The sequence below is a fragment of the Manis pentadactyla genome, chromosome 2, assembly GCF_030020395.1.
Source record: "Manis pentadactyla isolate mManPen7 chromosome 2, mManPen7.hap1, whole genome shotgun sequence".
Lineage (NCBI taxonomy): Eukaryota > Metazoa > Chordata > Mammalia > Pholidota > Manidae > Manis > Manis pentadactyla.
In genome coordinates, this window is record NC_080020.1 from 129,076,318 (window position 1) to 129,096,314 (window position 19,997).

Below are 19,997 nucleotides of genomic sequence, written 5' to 3' on the forward strand. Positions count from 1 at the left end.
ATGGAGGAAATGGCACCACAAACGCATGACATTGAATGGGTTCTTAATACAGATCTGAGCTGCAGTCCTCCTGTAGGTAAAATGGATTGGCTTAGCCAAGAATACTTTGCGTTTTATCCATGTGTCTATAGAAACTATTTCTGGTGGAGAGCTCTATCTTGACACATATTTTTAGCTTAAGGCTAAAATCGAAATTTTACCAGAAAAACATTTTTCACACACCTACGCCCAAGGACAATTTTGTTGGAATCAATGAATATCCTTTGAGAATGATGAGTGCTCAGGTCAGACTCCTCATTTCCCTCTTTTTCTCTTTCTCTCTCACACACATAAACATTGTTTATCAATCAACCTACCTGCTGGCTGGCATTGCTCTACCACCAGAAATCACAACTAGGCTTATAGTTTACTGTTGCTTATGGCCTTTCCTTCATGTTTTCAAGTAAATCAACAGAATTGCCTATGTGGTTGGGGATCAAGAGGCTGAGTTATTTCTGCTCCACCAGAAATGCGTGCATGATGGGTAGTTGCTGTCTGAACAAATGTTCTGGCACGTGTTTGGCTGGGACTGGATTCACTATGTGAGTACCTTTGCTCTGCGTATGGGTAGAATCCTGGTTTCTCTTACTTCAGTTGTGATAGCTATACTGAACAAGGCTAAGGAGAGATCTTTATATTCACAAAATTTATATGGCAGGGGAGGTACCTGGGCATGGGAGATGCTGGCTAGGTAGGTATCTTCTGGGTTTTTTTTTTTTTTTGCACACTAAGTGTATTACCTTGGCACGCTGGCTTTGCAGTGTGTTACATCATTATTTGTGTGAGTCACAGTGATATTTTGAAAGATAATTAATGATAGTGATGACTTCCCAATGGGCTTCACACCTTTCACAGCTCTAATCCATCTGGTTAGGTCAATACTTTTTTTTTAAGAGTCAGGCTTTTGCATCCCTGGAAGAAAACTCCCTGGGCATTGAGCCAGCAGTGGAGTAGAATGTGAAATGCCCTCTAACATCATTCCCAAGGCCCACCATAACCTAGAGGTGTGTGGGGTTGGTTGAATTCTGATGGTTGGATCAGTCTTCACACACACCTGTCACCCTTACGCTCCCTTGTATTGCTCGCCATGGCCTATGAAGTTCACAGGAACTTGCTGCCCACCCACCTAGGGCTAGCCTTTTGGGGCTTCAACACTTTTTCAACCTCTTCTGCTAGCACTTCTTTGGTGTGGCCTAACCTTTAGAAATTGGGACTATTCACTGTTGCCCAGAGCATGATCTAAACTCTCCCCCACCCAAACTGTCCCCTCTTCCATTTTGTGAATTTACATTGTTATTGTTTTAAAATCTTTTCAGGCCCCACTCAAGTACTTTCTTTTTTGTGAGATACTTCCTGGGTCCATCAACATATGACTATAAACCACCACAGCCCATTCTATCTAATTAAGGCATTTATCTATTTTCCCACTTACTAGGTTGTAAGCTTCATGGTGCTTGGATTATATTGTTCACCAACTATTTTCCCAGCATTTACAAAAGAGCCTCACACTTGAGAAGTATTCAGTAAGTACTGCTGAATAAATAAATGGGATGAATAAAGGCTTTAGATTTAGCCCTTTGAAATCTTCCTTTCTATCTCCTGCAGCAGCAAGCTGAGTGATTGCATAAAGGACTCCATATATATCTTTAGAATTCACATGACCCCTCCAGAAGTATTTGTTGAATTAGGGAAAATTACATTTTCCCACTATAGTTTATAAGGCACTTTTCAGTGTGTTACCATTTTTCAGACTTAAATCATTAAGGTGGGTTAAGTTAGTTTTTTTACCATTCTAGTTTGAGTTACGAAGGCATATAGATAAATAACAAACAGTAGCCCTGGGGTAGCACTGATGGTCTTCTGATGTTGTGAACAACAGATGCCTGAGTGAGTTGTCCAGGAGATCTTCATTTCAGAGGCTCAGAGGAGGAAGGAATCATAGGCGTTCTTCTCATTGGCCTGTGAGGGGGCAGGTTGGGTGGAGAAGCACGGTGCATTCTTGAATCCCTAGAGCTGGACACACAGATTGGCTTAAAAGTCACTATCTTCACATTGGGTGAGATCCCCCCTTCCCATGGCTGGAACTACAAGATAGGTACTTTTAGAAGCTATTTTGCCCATTCAGGCTCTCATAAAGCACCCATAGTTTACTCACCATACTTGGAGAAGATCTCTGGAGGAAGGAATGGGTGACAGGCCAGATATTTTATTATCACTGCCCCCTACATAAACTCTCATCTTTCTGACCTAAACATCTCAGGTCATAGTAGAAACTCCATTATTAAAGGGTGGTCTACTGAGCTGACTGCCAGCTCAGTGCCTTAAAACCCAACTTCACAACTAGACTTGGGCTTAAAAATATGAAAAAAGAAAACAAACCCTAAACATCAGAATTAAATAATCATTCCTATAGATAATGGAGTTTAAAGGATCACAGATGTCTAAGTTGTAATGTTTGCAAATGAAACACCCTACAAAATACAATGAATTCAGCTTATAGCATCTTCCTTACTTACTACAATTAAAGTTCTCTTATTCTGAAAAAAATTTTAAGGATTTTCAATGATTTTTAAAGGCTTTCTGTAAGAGTTTCAAACACACCCCAATCCATATATTTTATGCTACACATGATACTTAGTTTCCTTGCTTTCAAAATTAGCTAGAGCTCTTTTATTTTTAAATAACTTTGTAGAATTGAAATTATATAAATAATATATACTCAATGCTAAAAATTTAGAAGTACAGAATGTCATCCAGAGTAAAGATAGTTATTTTTAATCTCTTCACTTACAGGTAATGATTTTAACATTTTGATGTATATCTTTGTAAGCATAGGTAGGTAGGAAGGTAGGTAGACTGACATGTAGAACAGACAGGAAAAAACATATTTTGGAATGATGCTAATTTTGAACTGTTCTGAGACATAAAAATGCTTGATCTTCAGAGTTTGGTAATTCATTTTACAGAAATGAATGGTTCAGTACCTGAAACATCACACAGTGAAATTCAAATTCCTAAACATGCCATTAAATTCTTTAGAAGGCTTACTTTCTCCTCTTCTGTGAAGCAATCTGCTATTAGCTATGTAAAAATGAACATCTACCTTATCCAACTCTAATAACAAAAAACTAAAAAATTGATTTAAGCTTCTTACTGGGCCAATGGTACAACTAGAATTGATGTGAGCTGTAGTTGTTGAGCAGAATATGAATGTGCCTTTCTGTGAATCTGCCTTTTCATGAGGGTTAATAACAATCAAAACTCTACCATCATATATACAGTGTGAAGATGTAACATATTCTATACACACCTACTAGATATGTGGCAGAATCTTCTCCTTGGAAGGAATCTTTTAGGTAATTCTCACAGGCTTTAGATAACATCTCATCTAAATCATAAGCTGAAAATACTATATAAAGTACCATTTTGCATGTAAAGATAACATGTTTTTACTGTCAATCAATAGTCTTTCCATTTAGTTGTTGACCAAGTGTATGCATTGAACTTGAGTTGAGTTTGCCTCTTTAATGCAAAGTGGAAAGAAATAATTAAATTCTTTCTACAGCATTATGTGCTTAAATGTAATTACTAAGATAAAATATTGTGATCTAAATTACTTCAACCATGAGAGGATAGCTTGATTTTAACCAGCTGACAATTTTGGCCTAATACTGCATTAGAAGTATTCAAAAGAAAGAATGCCCAGTATCATCATCGTTCAAATGGACCCTACAGAAAAAGGCACATTCAGGATTTTAAAATATCATGAAATTTAGGCTATGCTTTTATGCAGCAGGTTAACTCAGAATGAACAGGTATTCTGCTTACTGTAATTATCTTTTGGATGTATACTGAAGGCTCTATTCAAATGTGTTGTTTAGATGATGAATTCCTTGAACCCACTTGTGGATAAAGTAAAGGTTCCTGTGGCCATGATTCTCACGTGGCCCTGGTCAGCTAGCTCACTACACACGTGTGGGCAATATGCTGCTATCAACTCTATATAAAGAGCTCTGCCCAGTGCTGTGGGCAACGTGGTGGCTGCTGTACGGCTTCAGGAGAGCAGAGGCTGGAGTGGCGGCAGTGCCGAGGACAGAGACTGAGACGGCTACAGGGCTAGAGAGGCCCAGGGGCAGAGACAGGCTTGCTGCCTGCAGACTCATTCTGAGTGGACGGGATTTTAGTGATGGACCTGCCACCGTGGAAATAAAGTTGGGCATAAACCCTTTCACCCAAAGAACATTCCATTGTCATTCCTTGGTCTCATCGAATCCATAGTGACCTTGTCTGGGGCTAAAACTCATTGGCAAGACACCAGTATTACTCATTTGTGTGCAGAAACTCAGTACTGATTTATAACATTCCAAAATATGATGCTCATTTCTAGTTAACTTTGACCATTTTTTCCCCCATAATTTCATTCTTTGACAGAGGTGGTAGAGGGTGTGCCAACAGTTACATAATAAACACTCTCTGTCCCTGTCTTACATCCCTCACTACTGAAAGTACTGGGGTTAGCGGGCGAGCCCTGCTTTGGGCTCAGAGAAACGCATTTCCTACCCTGCCTCTCCCCAGCGGAGGGTCTTTGCACAAATCACCTTTAACTCCTTAAGCATTAATTCTTAATCTGTAAAATGAGGAAAATAATATCTACCTCAAAGCATGCTGTGAAAATGAAGTGGAAAACAAATATGTAGGTTAAATACTTACAGGAGTCTGACCTATGACAAGTGCTCAATAAAAATTCCTTCGTCCTTTCCTCCAGCTAAAAGAATGATCTGCACTCATGCCTTGCACATAGTAGCTACTTAAGAAATGTCTATGAAATGACTGAAAATGTGATGGTAGATTTTCAGATATAAAACGGCAAACTGAAAGAACTGTGGAATCAATTTCTCACCATTTCACTAAACTTCTGCTGCTTCCACTTTATTTCAAAGTGCCATAAGCTCCCATGTGAACTAGTCACTAAGTGACCAGAGCCATTTCCATTCTAGCCCCTGAGGGTCTGTTTACCACACAGTGGCCGTGGGTCTCCCTCGCTCAAGACTTCCCACCAGCATCTTCGCCTCACTTTACTAATAACAGGAGCCCAATCTTCGTAGAGCCCACATGGCCCTACAATACTCTGGCCCCTACTCACCTCAGCGATCCAGCCTTTCCTACAAGGCCTCCATTTGCTCCCTGAGCTCCTGCCCTGGAGACCCCCTTGCTGCTCCTAGAACGTGCCAACCATACCTGCCTCCACCCAGGCCTTTCCTGTTGGAGCACTGTCCCCAGAATGTGGGAGGCTCACTCCATTGCGCCCCTGCTCGGATGCCTTTTCTGCACCCTGCTCTCTGTGCTGCAGGAGACTGACCTCTAGCGTTGCCCAGGCTCTTTGTCCTGTGGCTTCAAGCCAGGAAGCACTGGCAGGAGGCAGGAGGAGGCAGGGAGAGTTGAGCTGCAACCCAGGCTGGTCCTCCCTGCTGTTGGGCCTGGGCTGTGGCTGAGTTCCAGCCCCTACTCCTGTGAAGCAGCCTCTCTCCATGGGCTTTGGCTCTTTCCAACATGGCCATCACCACCCTTTGCCCTTCAGCACTGCAGGAGGTAACAGCTGGTCCTGCGTGCTCACCGTCCCTTCCCCTTAGTCATATCTAGAGCTCATATCTTTGTTTGCCTCTGTTCAATTACTCCTTGAGCCATCTGCTCCTGCTCAAAGGTCACCTCCTGAGGGAAGCCTTCCAAGATAACCTCTTTAAAACAAAAATTCTCTCACTTCTTTATCATGCTTTATCTATCTCCATGGCATTTACCACCATCCTGATATATTTTATTTTTAAATTGTGTGCCTCCCTGTGCTAGATTGTAGACTCAGAGGACTTTGCCTTTGTTTCCTGATGTGTTTCCAGCTCTTAAAACAGGGTCTATCTTGCACAAAATGTTTGCCGAATAAATATTTGTTGAGTGAGTGGATTCTAAAATACAGAGAATTATATTTATGATTTTCTCTTTCTTTTCAAGATTTCAAGTGGCAAAGGCAGTGACTTAATACCAACAGAAACTTCTCTGATCTGGGCAGAGTAAATTTCAGGGAAGGATGCAATATGAAATCACTGGAAACCTACTCTCCCTACAGTAAGATTATGGTAAGAGTAATTGGTACATCTTTGACCTGAGCAAGAACTTGAAGATAACTAAAGATTCTACTTTCTGACATATGTAAGTGCATATGATAGAATTAGGAAATGATGAGTTAGGCAGTATCACTGGAGGTCTTTTAAAACTCAAACTATCCAAATAGTAGTAGGTTATAGCAACAACAATATAAGAAAAAGGGTAAATTATATAGAGAAAATACTAAGACTGATATGGCTGTAAGTAAGCTTGAATGCTGTCCACACAGATTATAGATCTTAGCATTTTTTAGACTCTTCTTATTGTGTAGATTATTCTTTTTTAATATATCACCATTCAACTAACTTTATTTCATCTACAACATAATCATCAAAATTTACTATTAGAAATCAGTTTATAAACCCTTGATCTACTGAATTTGTTCGTAGCATAGAGAGCTTACATGCTGAAAGGTTAAGGCTAATCAGCCAGAATTCTTAATTGAGTCTCATGTTGATGTCCATTTTCAGATCACCTTTAGAGGGTATCAAAGTTGAGTTTGTCAATATTCTTCTCTTTACTTGAAAAGAGAGAATGAAGACTGATATTCCCAAGAATTTTTGTCCACGATAAAGTTGGCACTATGAGAAATCTACCTCAGGCTATGAATGGTCCACTTTCCTTCTATCTCACTTTTTAAAATTGTTCTGGGTTATGGCACCTGGTTGAATTTTTGTTTGTTGTGTGATTTTACAAGTCTGATTTTTATTTGGGAGTAGCTGCTAAATAATCATGCTTGTGGAAGGAAAGAATAAACAGACCCCAGAGATAGAAATGTTCAAAGCACAGAACCATGCACCTGTAGGCATTCACAAATGCTCTATTTAGTGCACCAGTTCTCAGACTTGGCTGCATATTGAAATTACCTGCGGAGTTTTAAAACAGCATTGGTCCTGGATCCTACCTCCTGAAATTAAGATTTAATTGATCTGGTGTACATCATAGGCATGGTGTACATGGAGGTTTTCAGCACTCCCGGGTGTTCTAATGTGGGAGAGAGTTGGAAAACCACTCGTTGAGGGAACTTGAACATCACTGGCGTATCTTTAATGCAGGTTTCAGCTGATTCTAGTCATCCATGGGTTCTGCTGCCTTAACTCTAAAACCACCTTAGGGCTCCTGAATTCTCTCACTTGCATTCATTAGAAGTATTTCTGTTGCTGAATGTTTTTCTTAGATGCATGAGCTTTTGTTTTTCAATGAGGAAGACAATGAGAAGCCATGTGCAAGCCTGGAAAAATCACACAGGAGGACTCTCATCCTAATCCAGTAGGGCTGTCTGGGGGTGCATCAGAAGGATGGACGGCTGCACCACTCCTGGCATGTTAATCTTCAACCACTGGAACCCAAAGGAGAGTGTTTCCAGTGGTTTGTAGGCAGCTGTTGGTAAATTTTGAGTGCTTTATAGCATTTGTTCTCTGGGAGGTTATGAATGTCTCTCTCCCCTGTGTTTTTTTCCCTGCTTGCTTGTTCTTGATTGGCTTTGTTCTGCCTGCCCAGCATGTGGGGAGACCAGGCCAGGAACTCTTCCAGGCATGAACAAAGAAGAAACTGTACTTGGGGGAAGGAATTTTATAATTGCCTGAACTCTGTTCTAGCCTTTAGGATGACAAAGACCAATTTTGCCATTTTTTCATGACACAGAGAGAAATTTCATGAGTGGCAGAGAAGGCACTGATAATGAGGTGCAGAAGGTTATGTGTCTTGCCTCATGTCCTTCTAAGATTTTTTCAAACTGGACCAAGTGGTTCTCTTAAGAACTTAATCATTTAAAAATGGCACCATACAAGGATTAAAATCAATGGTGGTGGGGGGAAACTCAGTGACTTCTGGAAGGCATTTGTATTAGCATTTTAAGTGGACTTTATGAGCAGATCAAATAACCAGTTCATCAGCATTTGCGGAGGGGGGACAAAGTTAATAGTGACAATGCAATAAAAATGTTTTAGTTATATGAAAGCACTTTATGCAATCTCCTGAAATCGGCCTCTCAGATTGTCTAGCAGCGGGATTTTGACTGCAGAAAAGAGTTCAGGACCATTTGGAGCTTGTGGCACTGTAATGATGTCAGACACGAGGAGGCTCAACTTCAGAGTCAGGTGTCCAGGTGCCTGGAAGAGCAGGTGGATGTCAAGTGTGACAACATGGCAGCCAAAAGGGCACAAAGAACCTCAGAGTAAGTTACCATTGCTTTTCAACACTGGCATTTCCTCCCTCTCCACTGGAAAAGCACATGTGTATTTAACATAATTTCACAGATGCTAACACACAGTCAACCCTTGAGTTTACCCAAATAGCCACGGATTTTTTCCTATTTGATGCATGACTGGAAGTAGATTACAAAGTGACAACCGTCACGGGTGGCAGAGTTAATGTTAAAATAAGTGTGCTTAGTAAGTATTTATTAGCTCACTATCTTTGGGGACACCCCCAAAGCCTAGAAGTGCACGTGGTCAATATTTATATTGGCTAGACACATTGGGATGACTTGGAGCCATTCCCAACAACAGCTGTACAGATGGTTGATGTGGTGGTACTTTCTCAGACTTAAATCTCCATTTGGCAATTCCTATATATGTCCAAACACTGAAAATATTTTCGTTTTTGATATGTAGGAGAATCCAATTTGGGATTTAAATGTCAAGCCAAAAGGAACCATCCATTCTCATGCTTTCCCTTCCCCATGTGTCTTTGTTTTCCTCCCACGCTCTCCTCAGTGACAATGCGCATTAGCACCACTCCCCCTGGAGAGATTCCCAGAGCTTACTCTTTGGTGCTGTCATAAACACGAGGGGTGAAACACTGGCTGGAAATGTAAACTTGGATCAAGCTTCCAAAACACAACGGAACAATTGGTGGTCTTGTCGGGTCCAGTCCCTTAATTGGACACAACCCCATGGTTGACTAGGCTGTACTGTTTATAAGGCTCATCCCCACATATAAACGATTTCTAAAAATTATGGGAGACCCACGTTTATAAATGCAATGTGCCTTTGTTTAGAAAAAGCAATTTATCTGTCTCTTGAACTGTTAAGCTTTTCTTTTTTCCTCTTTCCAGCCCAACGCAACAGAAAGCACAGTTTGGTCTTTTAACTGAAGGTGAGCCACAGTGAACTTGCTCAATGCAAAGAAATCTTCATGGCACTTCAAATCATTTTGGGGGCAGTTGGAATTATTACATCAGTGACATTGTTTTGTGAACTACGATGCCTGGAAAATGCACACCTGTGAGACATAGGTGCACACAACGTGCATGTGGCACATGCACACACACATGGGCAAACACACATGCAGGTTTCAAAGTTTTGTCCGATTTTCTCAGAAAAGGATTTTCTGGGTCTGTGGACACTGTTTGTACCCTGCTTATTAAGGAAGAGGAAGACCCTTCGTCTATAGGGAGAGAAGCTCTATTGGCAGGGTGGTCATCCATAAACCAGCATAATGAAGAGACAAAATAGGGGTAACTGAAACTAGCCTCCTTTTGAAGACAAAATATAACTTGGGAGATGTACTAAGTACTATCCAGTGGGATTACTGTTTATCCACTGGAGAAAAAACAAAACAGCATACTTCAGGGAAAGGAAATGCCCTTTGAAGACAGGACTAATTTAGATTTCCCCAACTTGAAAAAGTCCCTTTGACCAGTTTTATGGCCAAACAAGCAAGCAAGGTAAATATACAAGGCCACCCACTGGGACATGGAGCCTGTCCTCTGTGTGAGTTCCCACTGTTAAAAGTATGTATATACATGAGAGTACATGCCATGCATGCACGAGTACGCACACACACACACACACACACACACACATACACACACAGCTCAAAATTATGTCTTGATCATTCTTCCAACTGATTAGCAGAAGCAGAAACAGGGATGCAACATATCCAGGCTGCACTTAGTACGGACTATTCTAGCCATTTGCCTCAGTTGATTCCTTCTGCCTTCTTCATGTTCTCTTTCTTAATTTACTTACATTTTAAACAAGAAAATGTCATTTAAAAAATTATGACTAATGATAATAGGGATTGTTACCTTGCCCAGTTCTGGCCACACATATGGTCATAGAAATTGAATCAGGTTCTAGAAAGACAATGGTTTGTGTATTTTTAACATTTTGGGGAAAAGTCATGGTGGGAACTTAAGTATTTCTTTGATCTGCCACTTTTCATTTTGCTACCAGTGGAGCAGAAACCAATCACCATGCATGGCAGGTGCTTTGTGACATGGGTCCCCGTGATCTCACCTCCTTTAATTTACTTGCTCATGCAATCACCTCCTCCTGAGTGCGGACTGGACCTAGTTATGTGCTTCTAAAAATGAGATATGGAAAAACTGGTAAGATGTCACTTCCAAGATTTTACTGTAAAAGATAGTGACTTCCCTCTACTTGCATTTTCTCTCTTGCGATCACTTGCTCGCTCTGAAGAACCACGATGGCCTGTGTAAGGTGCCCTGTGGAGAGGCCTGCATGGCAGAAAAATGAGGGAGGTCTCTAGCTAACAGTGTGTGAGTACTTGAGCCCTCATCATCAACCTCCACCAACCTGCAAGGAACTGGATCCTGCCAGCACCTGTGTGGGTGAGCCTGGGGGGGATCCTTCCCCAGCCAAGCTTTGAGATGGCTGCAGCCCGGATGATACTGACTGTGGTCTTCTGAGGTACGCAATGCCAGAGGGCACAGGTAAGCTGCACCCAATTCCTGACCCACAGGCATTCTACCATAACAAAAAAATTTAAGCCACCAAATTTTGGGGTAATTTGTTACACAGAAATCAGTAGCCAATACACCCTTCTAAGAACATTCTCCTTCATTTATTGGTAGACTGAATTATTTTTTTAAAGTATAAACGCACACTACATGCAATTTATTACAACTTTCCTTCCGTCCTTTTTGGGGGGAAATGTTGTATTTTGAATTCCACCACTTTTCCCTTTCTAAAAGCATCTGTTAGAATCACTGTAATTCAAATGGTAAAAATGTTCCCAAGGAAATAAGACTGTGTACACCAACTGAATTCCTTACTCGGAAAACTGTTTTTTCTCCATTATTGTCTTGAATTTGATATTTTGAACTATTCATATTAAATTCACTTGTAAATAAATGAGTTTTTTCTACTTACTCCAGTTTCGTTTATTAAACAAAATAATAGATGAGATAAATGCAGTTAGGTGGATGAATGAGTACCTCTATTTTTGTATAAAATTTGTTCCAAAAGCACGTATTAGGTGTTAATTATACTTGAATCTGCATCATACATTTTGGGGTACAGTTTGATCAGTCGATTATTGGACTAGTTCCTTAAAAATAGATGAGTTTTAGGATTTAGTTTTAAGGTCCCAGCCACATAGTATTGTCCTCCGCCATCCACTGAAAAATTGTCTCCAGATGTTCACTGAAGCTGAATGACCAACAGAAGTGGCCACTTGGCCAGCACTGATCTAGGACTTAACAGGATATACCCAAGACCACAGCTTGGACTTGCTGCCCAAATCTTTCCAACAAGCAGGATGTCTGTCTCACTACCTGTTACATGGCGAGTGAGCTCACCATGCCCAATGGGGGGTCATGAAACCCTCTCCTACAAGCTGAAAATTGTTAGGCATAAAACTGGTGATGAGAAACCCATGTGTGGGAAGCCTTCTTTGGTGAGTAATAGCTTTTCTGTACATGGGCTTAGAAACCATAGAGTATCTCATGATCTAGTTTTCAGTAAGAGTGGGGCAAATTGATAGTATTTTCTCTTTGGGGAAAAACCAAAAAAACTGAACAAAAACAAATCACACCTTAGAACTGCCCCATCCTGGATAAAGTGCTTGGGAATGTGAATTCCTCTGAATGTCCTACTGTGCCACAGGGTCCTCAGTCAGCATCGCTACCAAGCATGTAATTAAGCCAACACTGAAAATGTGGATCAAAAAACTCCTGTTTCCTATCTTATCTCAAATGCTTGAAGAGAACACCATAACATATGAGTGGTAAAACTGGCAAAAACGGTTTTAATTACACTGCAGAATTTTTTAACTGTGGCAAACTGGCCATCACCTTGAAAGATGAGATAATTCATGAAAATGGGTCTGAGACTAAGAGAGAGCAGCCTAGCGGATATTTCTGCTCTGCAAACTCAATAGTTTCACCTCAGATTAGCCTTAGGGGTTTGATCAAAGAGAAAAAGGGCCAGTTTTGTGCCCCAAAGAAAAAGGTTTTCTTCTGAAGGGGTCTAGATTGAGAAGAGACCGCACTGACTGCATTAAAGGCCATTTGACTTAACAGGATTCACTGCTAATATCCCCTTCTTGGAGTTCTGATATATTTCTGGCTCTGAATAGTGACTTAGGCCAAGGTCTGAAATGTGGGTTTTATAGAAATCTTGGCTGTTTATGAGAAATGCAGGAGCTGGTTTGATTCCCGGTCATTGAGAGCAGACACTTCGGGACTCTCGTGACCACAGCACGGACGGGTCAGATGCACAGAGAATGCTCCGCCCTCTGACACCAGCCTGGCTTGGGGGACCCCTCGCCCTGACCCCTCAGTGCTGGGGTACTCATCTTGGATGGGTCACTGAGCCCAGACGCTCTCGACAGCCTGGAGCAATCCCTTCCGGCCGAGGTCTTGGGGGGCTTCTGCTCGGTAGCTTGGCTTCATCTATGAGGCAGAACAGAGCCATCTCTGGCGTCTGGGTCTCAGAGAAGCGTTACTTCTAATTTGACAGAGTTGTATGAGCTCTGCAGAAAAGTAAAAGGATTAAAAAAAATAAATGTGCTCAAATTTGGAATCAGCAACAAGTCTAGCAAACGATAAAATCATCTATCTCATAAGTCATTGTTTTTTAAAAACGGTTTTTAGCTTACACCAAAAAAAGTGGATCTGACCAAAGAGTCTGTGTTTTAGAGAGAACTCTTGACAGCGAACAATACTACAAGTTATCTCCTGGCTTTAATTATTAAGTGAAAATATAAAACTTTCCTTGGCCTAATGAATTTACTTTGCTCAGCACGTACTACAAACCAAATTATTTATATGACAAGGAGTAGTGCTCCTCAAACTTCCTATGTTGAATGAGTTTTTCTCACAAATAGAATATTCTCACAAAATCAATAAAAACGAATTAATTAAGTGAAATAAAAACACACAAAACCTAAGCCTGAAGTGTGGTATAAAATGTTCCTCTCCATTTCTGTACATGTCTCTTTGCCTTCTGGTCACACAGTTCGCTGATGGACACCTGTCTGCAGACCCCACTGGAGCGATGCTGGTGTACAGGGGAGTTGCTTTTCATTAGGACCTTCATGCCTCTGCATTTTCTCCCATGTTGGGGAAACCCTCAGCTCCTGGGGTGGTGCTTTCCTCTAACTACAGGCACTGAGAACGCTAGGGCCAGCCCATGGCCTCGGAGTGACCATCAGGTACAGACTTGGAATGGAAGCTGGATATGAGAAGGAGCCAGAAGGCCAAGGTCAACTCCAGCAAATGGTGGGGACAGTGACACTAGCAGCCCCCACCTCCAGAGGCAATAGTAGTGCTGATTCTAGAAGCATCTTGGAAGGTGTCTGTGGGCACAGTCCTTTGCCAGACCAAGCCTAGCCTGAACTGGGGTCCGCTGCTCCTGGGCTTCGGTTTCATATTCTCCTGGAGGGTTAGTGATCTACTTAACAGTTTTTTGATGAGTTCCTTCTGCTGAAATGAGCCAGTGGATTTGTACTGTTAGAAACCAAGAACCATCAGTAATTCACATGGGCTTAAGAGACAAAGGCAAGAAGATGGGCTGTCCTTTCATTCCGCCTCTCATCAAGGCTGGCCATCCGATGGCTGTTTACAAACACGATGGTATTCCCAGCCATATAATTGTCTCACTACTAACCACAACTCTGCAGATTTCTTTTTTGTCTGGTTCCCTGCAGTCAGTCATGTGTGTAAAGACATCTTTTGGTTCGGTTCCAAAATCAAACTGAAAATCAAAGAACGTTTTATACTGCATCCTGGCAAGTTTAAATGACATGGGCGAGGAGGTAGCCATCTGTCACAATTATGAAGAAGGAAACTGATCTTCCCAGGTTGTCCTTTTTTACACCTAGGGAATTTACACTGGGAATTCACTCTTTTGTGCTCTGAGCAAAATTTAGCTCTGCAAATCTGATTTCCCATGTAGGAGACTGCTCAAGTGAAAGCCTCCAGCCATTTAATGGGCGACAGTGGTTAATTGTCTGCTCAGCGGATAAAAACCTCTTTAACCTCTAGGGAGGCACATAATGGTGTGAGCTTGCCTAGGGAGGCGTGCTCTTCTATCTGCAGCACAGTGCATGTCCAGGCTGTCCAGGCATATTTTAGGAAAGCTTAGGCTTGAAGATTCCTTTTCTTTTCCTAACTCAGAGAAACTGGCTGCTATCCATGAAGTTTTCTTTTGGTCATGAACACAGACTGTTATTTGATTAGCTGACACACTTTACTTCAAAATAGTTCCACAAGCATGAGCTCTGCAAGGAGGTAAAAGGATTTAAAAAAATAAACCACCTGAAATTACAATTAGTGAAGACAGACTCTACTGGCTGCAGAGGTTCCATATCAAGATGCAAATATTTAATTATCCAGAGAGGAAGCAATGAAATCATCACTCATTACTGTGAACCAGCAGGGGTCCCATGGTGCTACCCAGTTTGTGGACCTTTTAGCCAACAAGTGCATTTGGAAATAAGGGAGGTCAGGGCAGCAATTCTTGACCTTGGCTGCATAGTAAAACCACCAAAGATCTCAAAATATTATCCATGTCTGGTCCCATTTCTAGAGAGTCTGATACTCTACTGAATCTTCAGCAGATAATACCTAAAACTTAGAACTCTCACCAGTTTCTGCATATAAAGCTTAAAGTAAGAAACTTATTTTTACTTCTTAAAGTGAGAAACTATTAACCTGTGTCAGTTTTGAACCTTTCTGCTTTCTAGTCAGGTATATTTGCAGCTGAATTCCACTTAGTTTTGATAAATGGGTGCTTCTATTTCAGAGTCCTTAAAATAATTCTTTAAAATAAATAATTACAAAATCAACTCAGGTAACACTTTTTGAAAATATTTTCTACTGTGTGATGCCTAATGGTTTGCCAGGAGCAAACTAACTTGAGTGTGGGACACAGAAGCCTAACCACAGGAGATAGTTAATAGGCATTTTGTGCACTTTGAATGAAAAGACCAAGAGGAGATTCTAAACCTAAATTTATCTGGTAAACTTTCATGGCAAAGAGTAGAGATTTAAAATTTTTAATATCTCTGTCAATTTGCTTCTCCAGAGATCAATTAAACTGAGATAACTGCATGTTTTAACCACCTTTTTCCAAACTGAAAAAGGTCAGCTGGCTTGTCTCTGATCACGCAGCTTTGAGTACCAGTCACATCAAATTCCCAACTTACAGTGTCCCATTCTCCCTGAAAGCAGCTGTCATGGGCGTCACATCACGCCTGCAACTGTGCACATTTACAGCAGTTGTTTCCCTTTAGGAACATGTAGACATTTTGCCAAGTATCCAAAAGTTCCTCTACTTATCCCATGACTATATTTTGATTATGAAAAGAGAATTAATCTGGTGTAAGGGTTTAAATGGGAAACTTCTGCTCAGTCACACTGCAGTCTTTGTTGACTTTATAATATTCAAAGAAAAGTTAGACTAATAAGAATCATAACGGAGATATTATTTCCTTCATGTTGCTGGTTAATTTACATGAAGGGTTCATTTACTCATATTTAAATTCCACAGAGATTAAAGAGATGCAATTAGCAAAGTGCAAACAATGCCTTTGTCATTCCAATTCCTTGCTGTTTAGATCTGTGCCTTTTTTGGCAAGGTAAATAACACCGGATAATGAAATAATTTCAAAGTATTATTTGGAGCCTTCCTTCTTGTAGCAAAAGACAGATCCTGTAATAGGGGAAATTAACAAGCCAAACAGAGAAAATTAGTGATAACATTAATTACTAGTTTACTATCATTTCTGCCTCACTGAACTAATCTGACGTGTGGATTTTTCCCTTTAAAATAATTTGTAATTCGCTCTAAACTCCTGCTGGTCTAATCACCTGGCTGCTGAAGAAACTTCTGTTTTTTAATATTTCTGCAAAAGAGAAGCATTATCTTTATAACTAATTAACTGCCTGAAAAAAAAATCAATTTCCCACATCTGTCCCTGTTCATCGTTAAAGGTTCATCCTGCTCCATGTCAATTCATGTAGTTTCTTTCATGACCTTTTAAGCTTGCCAGACCTTCAGGTCAGGTGCTTAAAAAGGTGTTGGGTTTCAGCCCCATGTGAGTGCAGCTTGAACCCATAGATGCAGACTGGGTCTCTCAGGTGCACAAACTCCCCAAATGCTTACCATGAGGAAGGCGTGAGCATGAAAGCGTCATGGAAATCTTCCTTGGCCTGGCAGATAACTCATAGACCAGCCCCCTTCAAGGTCAGCCACATCTTTTTTTTTTTAAATTAAAAAAAATTATTTATTTGTTTATTTATTTATATTTATTATTATTTTTATTTTAGCATCATTAATCTACAATTACATGAGGAACATTATGTTTGCTAGACTCCCCATCACCAAGTCTCCCCCACAAACCCCATTACAGTCACTGTCCATCAGCGTAGTAAGATGCTGTAGAATCACTACTTGTCTTCTCTGTGTTGCACTGCCCTCCCTATGCCCCCCACCACAATATACATGCTAATTGTAAGGCCCCCTTTCTCTTTTCCTGCCCTTATCCCTCCCTTCCCACCCATCCTCCCCAGTCCCTTTCCCTTTGGTAACTGTTAGTCCATTCTTGGGTTCTGTGATTCTGCTGCTGTTTTGTTCCTTCAGTTTTTCCTTTGTTCTTATTCTCCACATATGAGTGAAATCATTTGGTACTTGTCTTTCTCCTCCTGGCTTATTTCACTGAGCATAATACCCTCTAGCTCCATCCATGTTGTTGCAAATGGTAGGATTTGTTTTCTTCTTATGGCTGAATAATATTCCATTGTGTATATGTACCACATCTTCTTTATCCAGTCATCTACTGATGGACACTTAGGTTGCTTCCATTTCTTGGCTATTGTAAATAGTGCTGCAATAAACATAGGGGTGCATAAGTCTTTTTGAAACTGGGATCCAACATTCTTAGGGTAAATTCCTAGGAGTGGAATTCCTGGGTCAAATGGTATTTCTATTTTGAGCTCTTTGAGGAACCTCCATACTACTTTCCACAATGGTTGAACTAGTTTACATTTCCACCAGCAGTGTAGGAGGGTTCCCCTTTCTCCACAACCTTGCCAACATTTGTTGTTGTTTGTTTTTTGGGTGATGGCGATCCTTACTAGTGTGAGGTGATATCTCATTGTGGTTTTAATTTGTATTTCTCTGATGATAAGTGATGTGGAGCATCTTTTCATGTGTCTGTTGGTGATCTGAATTTCTTCTTTGGAGAACTGTCTGTTCAGCTCCTCTGCCAATTTTTTAATTGGATTATTTACTTTTTGTTTATTGAGATGCATGAGCTCTTTATATATTTTAGATGTCAACCCTTTATCAGATCTGTCATTTATGAATATATTCTCCCATATTGTAGGATGTGTTTTTGTTCTATTGGTGGTGTCCTTTGCTGTACAGAAGCTTTTCAGCTTGATATAGTCCCACTTGTTCATTTTTTGCTTTTGTTTCCCTTGCCCAGGGAGATATGTTCATGAAGAAGTTGCTCATGTTTATGTCCAAGAGAATTTTGCCTATGTTTTTTTCTAAGAGTTTTATGATTTCATGACTTACATTCAGGTCTTTGATCCAATTTGAATTTACTTTTGTATATGGGGTTAGACAGTGATCCAGTTTCATTCTCTTACATATAGCTGTCCAGTTTTGCCAACACCAGCTGTTGAAGAGGCTGTCATTTTCCCATTGTATGTCCATGGCTCCTTTATTGTATGTTAATTTACTGTATATGTTTGGATTAATATCCGCACTCTCTATTCTGTTCCACTGGTCTGTGGCTCTGTTCTTGTGACAGTACCAAATTATCTTGATTACTGTGGCTTTATAGTAGAGCTTGAACTTGGGAAGCGAGATGCCCCCTGCTTTATTCTTCCTTCTCAGGATTGTTTTGGCTATTCAGGGTCTTTTGTGGTTCCATATGAATTTTAAAACTATTTGGTCCAGTTCGTTAAAGAAAGTTGTTGGTATTTTGATAGGCATTGCATTGAATCTGTAGATTGCTTTAGGCAGGATGACCATTTTGACAATGTTAATTCTTCCTAGCCAAGAGCATGGAATGAATTTCCATTTGTTAGTATCCTCTTTAATTTCTCTAAAGAGTGTCTTGTAGTTTTCAGGGTATAGGTCTTTCACTTCCTTGGTTAGGTTTATTCTTAGGTATTTTATTCTTTTTGATACAATTGTGAATGGAATTGTTTTCCTGATTTCTCTTTCTGTTAGTTCATCATTGGTGTATAGGAGAGCAACAGATTTCTATGTCTTAATTTTGTATCCTCCAACTTTGCTGAATTCAGATATTAGTTCTAGTAGTTTTGGAATGGAGTCTTTAGGGTTGTTTATGTACAGTATCATGTCATCTGCAGATAGTGACCGTTTGACTTCTTCTTTACCAATCTGGATACCTTGTATTCCTTTTTTTTGCCTGATTGCCATGGCTAGGACCTCCAGTACTATGTTGAGTAACAGTGGGGAGAGTGTGCACCCCTGTCTTGTTCCCTATCTTAGAGGAAAAGCTTTCAGCTTCTCGCTGTTCAGTATGATGTTGGCTGTGGGTTTATCATATATGGCCTTTATTATGTTGAGGTACTTGCCCTCTATACCCATTTTGTTGAGAGTTTTTATCATGAATGGACGTTGAATTTTGTCGAATGCTTTTTAGGCATCTATGGAAATAATCATGTGGTTACTGTCCTTCTTTTTGTTGATGTGGTGGATGATGTTGATGGATTTTCGAATGTTGTACCATCCTTGCATCCCTGGGATGAATCCCACTTGGTCATGGTGTATGATCCTCTTGATGTACATTTGAATTCAATTTGCTAATATTTTGTTGAGTATTTTTGCATCTATGTTCATCAGGGATATTGGTCTGTAATTTTCCTTTTTGATGGGGTCTTTGCCTGATTTTGGTATTAGAGTGATGCTGGCTTCATAGAATGAGTTTGGAAGTATTTCCTCTTCTTCTATTTTTTGGAAAACTTTAAGGAGAAGGGGTATTATGTCTTCTCTATACATCTGATAAAATTCCAAGGTAAATCCATCTGGCCTGGGGTTTTGTTCTTGGGTAGTTTTTTGATTACCGATTCAATTTCTTTGCTGGTAATTGGTCTGTTAGGTTTTCTGTTTCTTCCTTGGTCAGTCTTGGAAGGTTGTATTTTTCTAGGAAGTTGTCCATTTTTTCTAGGTTTTCCAGCTTGTTAGCATATAGATTTTCATACTATTCTCTAATAAATTTTTGTATTTCTGTGGGGTCCGTCGTAATTTTTCCTTTCTCACTTCTGATTCTGTTGATGTGTGTAGATTCTCTTTTTTTCTTTATAAGTCTGGCTAGGGGCCTGTCAATTTTGTTTATTTTTCAAAGAAACAGCTTTTGGTTTCATTGATATTTTCTATTGTTTTATTATTCTCAACTTTATTTATTTCTTCTCCGATCTTTACTACATCCCTCCTTTTGCTGACTTTGGGCCTCATTTATTCTTCTTTTTCCAGTTTCGATAGTTGTGACTTTAAACTATTCATTTGGGATTGTTCTTCCTTCTTTAAGTAGGCCTGGATTGCTATATACTTTCCTCTTAGAACTGCCTT

The 19,997-nt window shown here is 40.2% G+C and overlaps 1 protein-coding gene across 3 annotated transcripts in view; it reads right to left on the bottom strand.

Annotated features, from left to right (window-relative positions):
- Positions 1-19,997, bottom strand: part of FBXL7 (F-box and leucine rich repeat protein 7) — a 408,357-nt gene that overhangs the window by 29,819 nt on the left and 358,541 nt on the right. The window lies entirely within an intron of this gene.